The sequence below is a fragment of the Polypterus senegalus genome, unplaced genomic scaffold (assembly GCF_016835505.1).
Source record: "Polypterus senegalus isolate Bchr_013 unplaced genomic scaffold, ASM1683550v1 scaffold_3109, whole genome shotgun sequence".
NCBI classification, from domain to species: Eukaryota; Metazoa; Chordata; class Cladistia; order Polypteriformes; family Polypteridae; genus Polypterus; species Polypterus senegalus.
In genome coordinates, this window is record NW_024382720.1 from 43,105 (window position 1) to 55,580 (window position 12,476).

The 12,476-nt window shown below is 40.7% G+C and overlaps 1 long non-coding RNA gene across 1 annotated transcript; it reads right to left on the minus strand.

The window, feature by feature from the left end:
* Nucleotides 1–257: 257 nt before the first annotated feature.
* Nucleotides 258–5,954, minus strand: LOC120521173. Its single transcript, XR_005632045.1, has 3 exons — nt 5,846–5,954; nt 3,659–3,701; nt 258–343 (listed from the first exon to the last, which is right to left on the minus strand). It is a non-coding gene; the product is annotated as an uncharacterized LOC120521173 (long non-coding RNA).
* Between the last annotated feature and the right edge of the window lie 6,522 nt (nt 5,955–12,476).

Here is a 12,476-nt window from a genome sequence, read left to right on the forward strand (position 1 = left end):
TACTGAACCACAATGAAGACACCAAAACAGAAGATTAAAGGTGAACCTGAAAAGAGCAAAAACTAAACTGGAGCAACGAAAAACTGAGCAATACTGAAGGAAAGTGAACACATGGTGCTTATTTTTACAAGAGCATTCTAATTTGACTATTGGCAGACAATTGTCAGAAATCAAAGGAATTGCAAAGATTCACCATGGTGGATTAACCAATTTAAGATGAATACCAGAGCTGGAGTGATGACAGAAGACACAAGGAATAGATATGCATGACTGTTTTATTTTAATGGATCACACAATGTCTGTAGTGGTTACAGGCTTCAGTGGATGCGGATCATATCATCTCCTACAAAAAAAGAGATAAAAAGATAAATGACCAAACTGCAGTGAATGTAACAATTAAACTTTTACTCAGATGACTGCAGGTCTTATGGTAAAGGACTACAGTTGTAAGAAGAGGAAAACAAAGAGCTTACATGAATAATAACACACAAGAGATTTTAACTAACTTAAAACACTAAATAACTAACAAGGACATTTTTGTTGTTTTCATTTTATGGTTAAATTTTGAAACAATAGGAAAAGAATTGAACTATTTGGATTAGAGTGAGGCATAGAAAACATGCAGGACAATGACATGAGATGTGAAAATGAGTCCTATTTCACATCTTACCTCTAATTATTGGGGCTTATACAACATTAAAAGTACACAGTCTCTCAAAAGGAAGTTCATAAATTCTAAAAATGAATTACAAATATCAGACCCACAGAAGGCTACAGTTAGTTCAAGGGGACACAAATGAGGAGGGTACAGAAACCACTAAGGGAATGGTCTGGTAAATACATGGATGGAAGTCATAAATTAAAAACGCTGGGAAATTAACGACCGAGTGTAGGAACCATAAATGGTTGTTAGCTGTGTGGACCATCATACCAGTCACTCTGTGTGAAAACAAACAATGAGCATTTGCCTCAAGCGTATAAAACTTAGAAACAAGTAAAAACTAAAAAGTTGTGAGTGCACATGTATTCATTCCCTATGCTGTGAAACCCTTAAATCAGATTTCATTCAACCAATTAACTTCAGAGTTTACATCATTAGTCATTAGGGTCCACCTGTGTGCCATCAGAGTGCCACATGATCTGTCACATGATGTCTTTCATAAACAGACCTTTCTGAAAATGCTCCTGACTCTTTAACACCACTAAATGAGTAACATGAAGAACAAGGAGCACTCTAAACAGGTCAGAGATAAAGTGGAGGAGAAGGATGGACCATGGTAGTGTTATAAAAATATCCTATGGAACACCATAAAATCCATTATTAGAAAACAGAAAGAATATGGCACCACTACAAATCTGACAAGAGAAATATCAGAGGACAGAAGAAACAAGATTTATAAGCAGCAAAATGAGATGGCACATTTGAAGTTTGCCCAAAAGCTTGTGGCTCTCTTGACAGATGATCCAAAAAGTAAACTTTATGGCTATCATGGGAAACACCATTTGTGGTGCAAACTCCCATCAGCCCGAGGACACCATTCCCACAGTGAAGCATGGTGGTGGCAGCATCATGCTGTGGGATTGGAAAACTAGTCAGGACTGATGGAAAAGTGGATGACGCCAAATACAAGGAAATTCTTGAGGAAGACCTGTTTGAGTCTGCCAAGGTTCACCATCATGACTATGAATGACCCTAAACATAATGCTAAAGCTGCATTTGAGTACTTTAAAGGGAAACATTTCAATATTTTGGAATGGCTTCTTCAAAGCCTAGACCTCAATCCAATTGAAAATCTATGGCATGATTTGAAGATGGCTGTACACCAATGCAACCCACCGAATATGAAGGAGTTAGAGCAGTTTGGAGTCGAGTCAAAAATATCAGTGCTGAGATGTGATAAAGTAATGGAGACATTCAAAGAGAAATCTACAGCTGGAATGGCAGCAAAAGGGGGCTCTACACAGTATTTACTTTTAGGAGTGAATGCTTATGCATGCTCAGGATTTCAGGTTTGGCCTTAATATTTTTCTTGTATCACGATTAGAAAATATTTTGCACCTTCAAAGTGGCAGGGATGTTGTGTAAATCAAATGGTGTTCACCTCCCAATAATCCATTTTAACTTCAGGTTGCAATGCGATAAAGATGGACAAACACTGAGGCTCTGTAAGTATCTTCTTGTAAAGTGAAATCTACAGCCTCAGGTGTTCGTAGTAATTAGACTGACATTAAGCAGCAAGTGTCAAGCAGACATGAAACTAGCAGACGTGTAAGTTATGGAAAGTGAGGGGAATGTGTGAAACATTTTGCCCAACTGTAAACGATTTCAAAAAAACACAATAAGGCCACAAAGACACTCACACATTTCTGTAATGAGGAATATAATGGGAATAAAGCAGTTGGAAGTTCTTTGCGGAGTGTATCTGCACATTGCGGGAGTTTCTTTGATTAATGAATGACATGCTTGGCTTTGATACTTTTAGGTGCCACAGTAGTTAGTGGTGCTAGTTTTGTGATCCTGCATTCAAATGCTAATCTGGTTTGTTGTCAATGCAAGTTCTGCATGTTCTCCCTGTGTCTGTTTAGGATTGTATTCCACATCCCAAATATGTGTGTTTTAAGTTCCTTGTTGATTCTCAGTTTCCCTCAGGTGGTTTCAGTATGTGCGAGTTGGCACTGCAATGGCATGGTGCCCATCCAGGGTCATCTTGTTCTTTGAACCCCGTGATGTCAGCAGAAACTCTAAAGACCCTGAATTATATGAATCAGAATTAAAAGTGTTATGTTGTGGTATTTACACACCTTGGAATAGCCCTTTTTTAATACCAATATTCACAAAAAAATGTTTTGTTCAAAATAATTTGTTTTCCTGTGACAAACGTGTTTTCTTGTTCTGCTTTTTTAATTAGTGCCCTGCTGTCTGCAAAGTACAGTTTTAATAATAAGTTCCCTCTTTGTCTTAAATATTTCCTCTACATTATACAAGCTGAGTGAAAGGTTTTCTGATGCATGCTTTATGCTGCCCACTTGAACTTATCTTTTTAGGATTTATCCATCCATACATTGATTATTGAACCCACTATATGCTAACTACAGGGTCAAGGGGGAATGCTGGAGCCAATCTCAGCCAACACAGGGCGCAGGGCTGGAAACAAACCCTGGGCAGGGTGACAGCCCACTGCAGGGCACAGACACACACTAAGGACAATTTAGGATCGCCAATCCACCTAACCTGCATATCTTTGGATTCTGAAGGAAACCGGAGCACCCGGAGGAAACCAATGCAGACAGTTTGAGAACATGCAAAGTCCACGAGGGAGGACCTGGGAAGTGAACCCGGGTCTCCTAACTACAAGGCACCAGTGTTATTCTTAGGAGTTATTTCTGTATTTTGTCAGTGTTTTTTTCAAGAATTCTGGCAATGGTGTTTTTTCCTCCTTAGCTTGTTTTGTGGTTGCTTCATGACCCACGGCTGTCTGAATGCCAGTTAAGAATCCTGTGAAATTTACGTTGCTACTCAGTCTTAAAGGAACTCATTACAAAACACAGCATGTTGAATAATTCAACATCTCAAGGACTAACACACCACACTAGCACTGCCGTTCTCCTTTTTAATTGTGCTAATTGCTTAGGTGAACATGTTAGACATAACACTTACAATGTCTTCTTCCATTTGCAGAATCAGGGTAATCTGGATGTGCCTGAAAGAGAGAAATATGAAACTATGAAAAATATGAAAACGAAAGTATGAGATTAGTAAGGCTTTGGACAAAAGTGTTCTTTAACAGTGATGGCTTCATTCAATAAGCAACAAATACTGAAAGAGAATGACATTGAAAAATTAGGAATTGTTGCCATTTATAGGATGAAGCTTTACTCTATTTTACTAAAACTATGATGACCAAAATGCTGTCATTGTCACTGACACTTTCAACTCTAAAGAATTCCCACCAGTCTCAACGGTGGAACTCACAACGGAGTTGTCTGTCATTATGAAATGGCTGCCTTACCTTCTCCATGCTGATCCTCCCCTCAGGCTCTTCTCAAGAAGTGGCGTACCACATGACATGGCTCAGAAGCCAAGCATAGTTTCAACTGAATTAAATTTAAATGTAGGCCTAAACACCAACCTACATAAGCCAGCTACCAGAGAAGAGCTTTGCCTTCTGACAAAGTTCTGTAAAGGTGACAACCTCACCTTGAAATTAAATACAGCCAAGGAAACGCTCGTGCACTTCACAAAGTAGGAGGCAGGCTGCACACCTATCTACACTTGGCAGATATTGTGAAGCAGTCAATGACATTCATTTTCTTGGAGTCTCAATCACTGTGGACCAGATTAGGGTACAACACATCTCAGCTCTCTTTAACAAGTCACTGACACACAGGTGATGGAAGCTCTGAAAATTATTGATGAACAGCTCCCTTTTGTCCAAGGTATAAATAACACATTTTGTCTTATACAGGTAAGCTGTAAAATCAAACACTGTTGTTCACTGTCACTGTTCGTCTACTTCTGTTCAGAGCTATTAGTCCCACTTTGTTAGATTTTGGGATGGTTTTTATTTGAAGGTCATAAGGCTGCTCAACAGCTTGTCATATCAACATCTTCATAAGTGTTTCTTATCTATCATATACTATTGTTTTTATGGCTCCTCTTGTGTTCATTCTCTGTTGTATGTATTACACTACCACCACTCATCTGTGGGAGAAATGCAATTACAAAATTCAATCAATTGTGTACTTTGATCTGCTTATGGATGTGTTAATTTGTGGGATAAAAGACCAAACCTCCTGGTGCAGGCTTTGAGATGATGACACTGTGTTAGGTGCACCAGAAAAGAGAAAGTGGAGAGTAAGTTGGAAGAATGGAGAAGGACTTTGGATATTAGAGGGTTGAAGATAAATAGGATGAGGACAGAATATCTGAGGTTTATTGATTAAGAAGAATAAGAAGTTATGTTGCAGGGAAAGCTATTTACAAGAGAGCTCAAAATGGAGAATTAAATGTAGAGATAACCCAGAGTGCAGTTTGGATGGATCAAATGGAAGGTTTTTAGGACAGCAGTAAGAGTGCAGGAGAAGAAAGTGGATGTTGAAGAAATGATAATGTTAAGATAGATGTGTGGAAATACAAAAAAAGGACAGAATAGAAAATGAGAGACAAAGGTGCCACAAAAGTGTGAGAGACGATTAAGAAGTACAGGAAAGTCAGGTGAAGTTGTATGGAGAGGTGATGAGGAGAGATGATGACTTATGTGAGAAAATGAGTGATGGGAATGGAAGTTCGCAGGAAGCAAAAGCAAGGCAGCCAAAGCAGAGATGGATGGATGAAGTAAAGGAAAAAGGCCTGACTGGTGAGGAGGTGAAGGACCAAGTTGTTTGGAAAAGGTTGATCAGGCACATAGAGAAAAAATGGAAGAGCAAGGAAAAAAAAGAGCAAGAAGAATAAATTGTGTGCACATGACTATAAACCTGAACTTCAGTGTAAACCTTCACAATGTTTTAAAAGCAGCAGACGGTTGCTTTTGTCCTTTGCTACAATTTAATGTTTTTATTTTGTGTTTTAGAATATTCTGCTTGACATACCAATATCATTTAATTTGCTTTTAAGAAGAAATAAAAATGAAACACCACAGATGTTGAAGGCCAGTCCTTCTGCTAATTTCAAAGATTTAAATGTAGACTAAAAGTTGAATAATTCTGTTTTTAGTCAGCATTGAAAACCATTCAGTGTGCTATATTGCTGTGTCTGAGAGCCTGTCGTATTCATGTATTTTAGAGTAAACCATCTGAAATGACCAGAAATATGGAAAAGATCTCCTAGTAGAGCATTAATACTCACCACAGCCATTGTGACCAGCATAGCGAGGGTGGCAAGGAGGCAAACTGCTTTCTCAAAGAACATGGTGATCGGCTCAGATGATGAGGTCTCAGGATCTCTGAACACTGGGCTGTCTGATGCAGTTTTATACTCTAAATTCGTCTATGCAAATATTTAAATGAAATTAAAACAATTCTGATCTCATTCATTTGCATTGGTGTGCAAGACAGACACAGAGCAAAACATTTGGCTCTTTGTCAATGATTGCTTTTAACATGTCAAGAGCCATTTGCACATAAACGTTTTTTTACTGATGACCTGAAGGTAGTTTTATTGAGGCATATGCTTGTCACAGAAGTATTAAAAATAGAAAAATTAACCATTCTGAGGTACCAAACCCACATCTAGTCTTTAAATGATTAAGAAAGATGGCAGAGACGCCAAGAAAGGGTGAAATAGTAAATAAGAAATTAGTATGGGTTCAGTCAGGTTAAGAAGGTCATGATAATGCAAGCAAAAAAATGAAATAGAAACTTGAAGGTAGAAGTGAAGCAGCAAGACAGGGAGACCAACAAATGCAGAAGAGCAGCTACGCGTTATAGTGCAAGGATAAGGAGCAATGTGTAGTCAGTGTTTCAGGGTTTGTGGTTTTCCCAGGGCGTCTGTCTCTATTTGGGGTGCGATCAGCCCTCCAGCTCACACCCTCCCCTCAGCTTTATTCACATTCCTGTGAATCAAGCGACTCTCTGTACTAGGTTCATTTAATCGTGATAACACGCCTGCGTTGACGTGTTCAGAACCTGGTCGGTGCTTTACTGTGAAACTGTAAGGTTGTAAACCCAGAAACCATCTCATTAGACGAGAGTTTGTATCTTTCTGTCGGTACAACCACTGGAGTGGAGCATGATCAGTTACCAAAGTGAAGTTTCGTCCCCACAAGTAATAGCAAGCGCTTCCACAGCCCACTTAATTGCCAAGCATTCTTTCTCAATTGTAGAATAATTGCGTTCCCTAGGAAGTAATTTCCTACTCAAATATGTGATTGGATGTTCTTCTCCATCAAAATTTGTGACAGGACTGCCCACACCAAATGCACTTGCGTCTGTTTGCAAGATAAAATCTTTTGTGAAATCCGGGTTCCTTAGAACCGGGTAAGAAGACAATGCTTTTTTTAAATCGTTGAAAGAACGTTCGCAATTTTCTGTCCACAGGACAGGTCGGTTTTTTCTGCCTCTAGTAAGTTCTGTAAGAGGAGCAGCTCTATGTGCAAAATTTGGAATGAATTTTCTGTAGTAACCAGCGAGTCCCAGAAAGGCGTACTTGTTTCTGTGTCTCAGGTCTCGGGTAAACAAGCATTTCTTCTATTTTCCTTAATTGTGGCCTAAGTAAACCCTTGCCCATAGAATAGCCTAAGTAATGAGTCTCGGACATGCCTAGTTTACATTTCTTAGGGTTAGCAGTAAGGCCAGCCTGTCTCAAGCTTTCAAGAACGGCTTGAAGCCGCTCTAAGTGTGTTTTCCAATCATTGCTAAAAATCACGACATCGTCAAGGTATGCCCCAGCATATTCAGAGTGAGGACGTAGGATCTGATCCATCATACGCTGAAAAGTTAGAGGTGCCCGTGAAGACCAAACGGGAGTCTTGTAAATTCATAGAGTCCGTCAGGAGTCGCAAATGCCGTTTTCTCACAACTGCTAGCCTCTAAAGGCACCTGCCAATAGCCTTTCGTGAGATCTAGCGTGGAGATATAGCTCGCCTGACCCAGTTTTTCCAACAGTTCATCGACACGGGGCATGGGATAAGCATCAATTTAGAGACCTTATTCAAGCGCCTGAAATCGATACAGAACCGAACCGAACCGTCTTGCTTTGGGACTAATACGACTGGGCTGCACCAGTCACTTTTACTTTCACGAATTACACCCAGTGTCAGCATCTTTTTACCTCTTCAGACAATATTTCGCGCTTCCGTATCCGAACGGCCGCATCTGTCTGCGAACATCAGGTGCAGTGGTAATTTTATGTTTTGTAATGTTAGTCTTGCCTGGTAAATCTGAAAAGACATCAGTGTTCCGTTCTATCAAAGATAACAGTTCTGTCTTTTGCGTGTCAGTAAGATCGTTACCAATGGTAACATCGGACTGAGAAACAGCAGCCAAGGAAGTGTTAACCTCTTGTCGGTCGTGCCATTCCTTCAAGAGGTTAATGTGTAAAATCTGGAATGGTTTGCGCCGCCGGTATTCTAACCTTGTAATTTACGGACTCATACGCTCCTCAATAATGGCGGGCCCTGCCATTTAGCTAAGAATTTGTGTGGATCCGAGGGAACCAGTACCAAAACACGATCGCCAGGTTTGAACTCACGGAGCTTGCTGCGCCTATCGTAAAGACGCTTCTGAGTTTCCTGTTCTCGTTGTTGGTGTTCCACAGCAATAGAGGAAAGCATAGAAATTCTGTCTTGCAACGAAATTAGTCGATCTGCAAAGCTTGGACCTTAGCTGCTCTCTCGTTTCCTATCCATTCCTCACGCATACCACATCCAGGATGCCTCGCGCCGCCTGCAATAACAACTCAAGGGACTCAAGCCAGTGGACGCCTGTGGTGATTCTCGCACGCGTACAAAACAAACGGTAGGACAGTGTTCCATGTTGTGGGATCATTATGAGCAACTCGCCTGATCATCTGTTTCAATGTTTTGTTAAATCGCCGGTTAAACCATTCGTTTGAGGATGGTAAACAGTAGTACTCAATTTCTTAATAGCAAAGCTGTCACACAATTGTTTCATCACGCGAGAAGTGAAAGGTGTGCCTGATCAGTTAAGATTTCTCTAGGGATACCAATACGAGTAAAAGTTTCACATAGTGCTTTGGCTACAGCCGAAGAGTTGGCCTTTTCAGCAATCATTTCTGGATATCGTGTCGCATAATCAACCAACACCAGCAAATATTGGTACCCATCCTTAGTCTTAGGTAATGGTCCCACAATATCTAATCCCACACGCTGAAAGGGAACTTCCAATATGGGCATAGGACAAAGGGGAGCCCGAGGAGGCTTATAAGCAGAGACGATCTGGCAGTCTGGACATGAAGTACAAAATCGTTCAACATCTTTTCCCATATTAAGCCAATAAAATCGTTTTGATAACCGGTCTCTAGTTTTGTCGGCACCAGGTGCCCCAAGATGTGTGAATGTGCCAGATGCAAAACAGTTTCCCTATGTGCTTCAGGTACCACCAGTTGTTCAATAAATTCCCCTCCAAATGATCTGAGATCACTCTGAAAAGGCAACCGTCCTTTTCTATAAAGTGTGGGGTTTTACACCCCGAATTACGCTCTTGGTAATAAGAGTCATTAGCAGGGCGAGCCTGTTTAAATGCATATTCTAATGAGCTATCAGTATGCTGCAAACGCACAAAATCTGATTGTTCGTTAACACTCGGTTTGTGTTCGAGGCGTTTGCAATCTGGGAAGATGTAGAAGGAGCAGCCCATTCTGGAAGATTGTCGGGGTGACCTCCTCCGTCTCGCTGGAGAGATCGGGTTCAATATCTAAGTTGGGCTCTAGATTTTCCCCGCCGCTACCAGTTCTTCGTCTTGGATTTCTTCTTCTTCTCCCCCACCAAGTTCATTAGTGGACTGGACTACTGGTCCCTTACATTTATTAATCAGTTTCGAAAAAGGGCATTTCTCCGCCCTATGAGTAATGGCCAAGGGCACGAGTCAAACGCAGACCAAACCTTAAAGTGGCGCCCTATAAGTTAAAGGAAGAAGTAAAGTCTGATAATCTTTAACATCACCATGTACACAGCGTATTTTTACAGTCTCACAGTCTCTAAGGCATTGTTCATTAAGACAGTCTCGTCTCACAATACAAAGGTCACTTCCGAATCTAACAATGCTGAGATTTCTCTGTCCCCAATTTCACCGGGATCAACAAGCCATCTTTTCCATCCGGATATGTAATAGTTGAGCAACAAATCTCGCCAGTCCAATCCCATTGAATGAGCTGGAGACAAGCGACATCTCTTGCCAAATGGCCGAGCTGATCACATCGGAAACATCTACGGTCGGCTCCGTTTCGAAATATCCTCTGCGACGCCCACGACGCGTGCTCTGTAGCTCCACGGTCTGTATACTGGAGGAAAGCCGTTCCAGCTGGGCTAATGCAGTTCTAGTCCATTTTAGGTGTATATAATGTTCAACACTCCTTTAAGGATAGCCATGTCTGTCTGTCCGACTGCATGAAACAACTCGCCCCAGACACTTATTCTTCAAGGATGTTTTTCTGGACGGTTCAATTTTTGTTAGATATGTTGAGCGGACTGTACTGAACAAAGTTTTAAAACTTCAAAGTCTCCCATTGAAAAGTATTGGTGAATTTGCAGCCTCTTGTATTGGCAAACTTAGAAACATTCTATGCAACTTGAACTATAAATTATTCTACTATTTCAATTTTACTCTGACAATGGTTATACCAACTTGTATATTTTGTATACTTTCCTTTTTCTCGCCTTTCATAGACAATACTGATGACAAACAGATTCCCAATACAAATTAATGGAAGACCAGCAGAGATAGGAACTCAGTGTCCTTGCTGCTTGCGCATGTGGGATGCCAAACCTCTTTCAGTAAGTCGAGCTCTGTGTGTGCAGAAACCTTTTCTTGCATCTCTCATGATGCTTTAAGTTATAATAGGTAGGTGAAATGATCATAATAATTGTAAATGTACGAAATATAAGCTAAGGAACAAGGAGTTATGTAGATATGAATAAAGTACCTTGAGGTTGTAAGTCGTACTTTGTTGTACACTGACCAAATAAACATTTAGTCAGTACTATATGCTGTACACTCTGCATATTATAGTGATTCACAATTTCACTGTCACTAATCTTTCCTACAGTGGTCAAATATTTCATCCCGATTTCAGGCTATGCGTCCCATTAAATGACTGTTTTAATGGGCTGCTCATCTAATAAGACATTGCTCTGCCAAAAACAAATATCCCCACAATATATTTAGAACAGTTTGTATGAAACTCCAAGGTGGACCTCCCAAACCACAGCTCCAGGTTTGATGTAATGTACGTATCATAGTGTGGTCCAAAATCCAACAGGGTAAGCTTGAATAAGAACTTGTGTTAAACTTGGAGAATATGACCAGGACAACCAAGAAACAGATAAAAACAGACAGTACTGTCATTTATTTGTTTCCACCTCAAGCACTCTGTGGAATCCTATGTGTTCCTTTGTGCATTGAACCTTCTCTGTTGACAATGACAGAAAGTAAGCATTGAACAATCAAGGATGGACATAAATTACAATAAAGGAAAGCAGGACCCTGGACTTGTTGTATGCCAAAGTTAAAGAGGCCTATAATTCTGATGCTTTGCCACTTTAAAACTGATCTGACCATAATTTGGTACAACTCATACCAGCATTTGTCCAGTGGATGCCAGCCACCTATCAGACACATAAAGGTGTTCTGATCTCCTTTCTCCACTGCGCCTACTCCCACTTGGACAACGTCGGCAGCACAGTCAGGATGATGGTCTTTGACTTTTCCAGTGCATTTAATATCACTCTGCCTCATTGACAGGGGAGAAACCTCACAACTTTGAATCTTGATGCTCCCACAGTCTCCTGGATCATAGACTACCTGACCAACTGACAGCAGTTTGTGAGGCTGAGGGACTGTGTATCGAGAATGGTGGTATGTGATAGCAGAGCACCTTAGGGAACTTTTCTGTCTCCATTCCTGCCCACCCTCTTCACAACAGACTTCCAGCACAATACCAACACTTGCCATCTATAGAAAGTCTCAGATAACATCATAGGTTGCATTATTAATGAATATGAGTCAGAGTAGAGGAAGGTTGTGCAGGACTTTGTCTTGTGGTGCAGAGACAATAACCTGCAGCTCAACATCAGCAAAACAAAAGAGCTGCCTGTGGACTTCCAGTATTGCCAAGGAGTCTCTGAGACCAGGCACCTTCCAGAGTGAGGACATGGAAGTGATGCAAAGCTGCAAGTACCTTGGGGTCCACATAAACAACAAACTGGACAGGTCTGACAATACAGTGGCACTGGACAAGAAGGGTCAGAGCAGAATGGGCTTCCTAAGGAGACTCAGGTCTTTTGATATTTGCAACAAGCTGCATCACAGAGAGAACCCTGGACACTGTGGAAGAGGATGGTGGTAAAATTTAAATACCAGTCCAGGAGGTGCTCTTTTGGAGCACTTTCAGTCACAGGCTCATTACAACATGATGAGCACAGAAGCACCACTGGGATTCCTTTTTACCCACCGCTATCAGGCAATTCACTACTTCCTCCTGAGTACTCATTAAGTTCATTTCAAAATACCTGCACAATATTTATTTATTTATTTATTTTTTATTTATTTATTTTAAAAAAAAGCAATGAAAGGAAAATAAAGTATATTTACATATTAACAGACAAAGCAGTTTAAACGTACTTCCCCAAACAACAAGTACTTAAGAAGAATTAAAGACAAGCATTCACAATATAGGGTGCGAGATGCTCTCGCTAGACATAACCTGAATCCCCCAAATCATCACACATTGGTTTATTGTCCTTACAGTTCAAGAGAACGGTGAAATGCCAGAAGCCCAACGGAGTACATCGGCAGCCGAT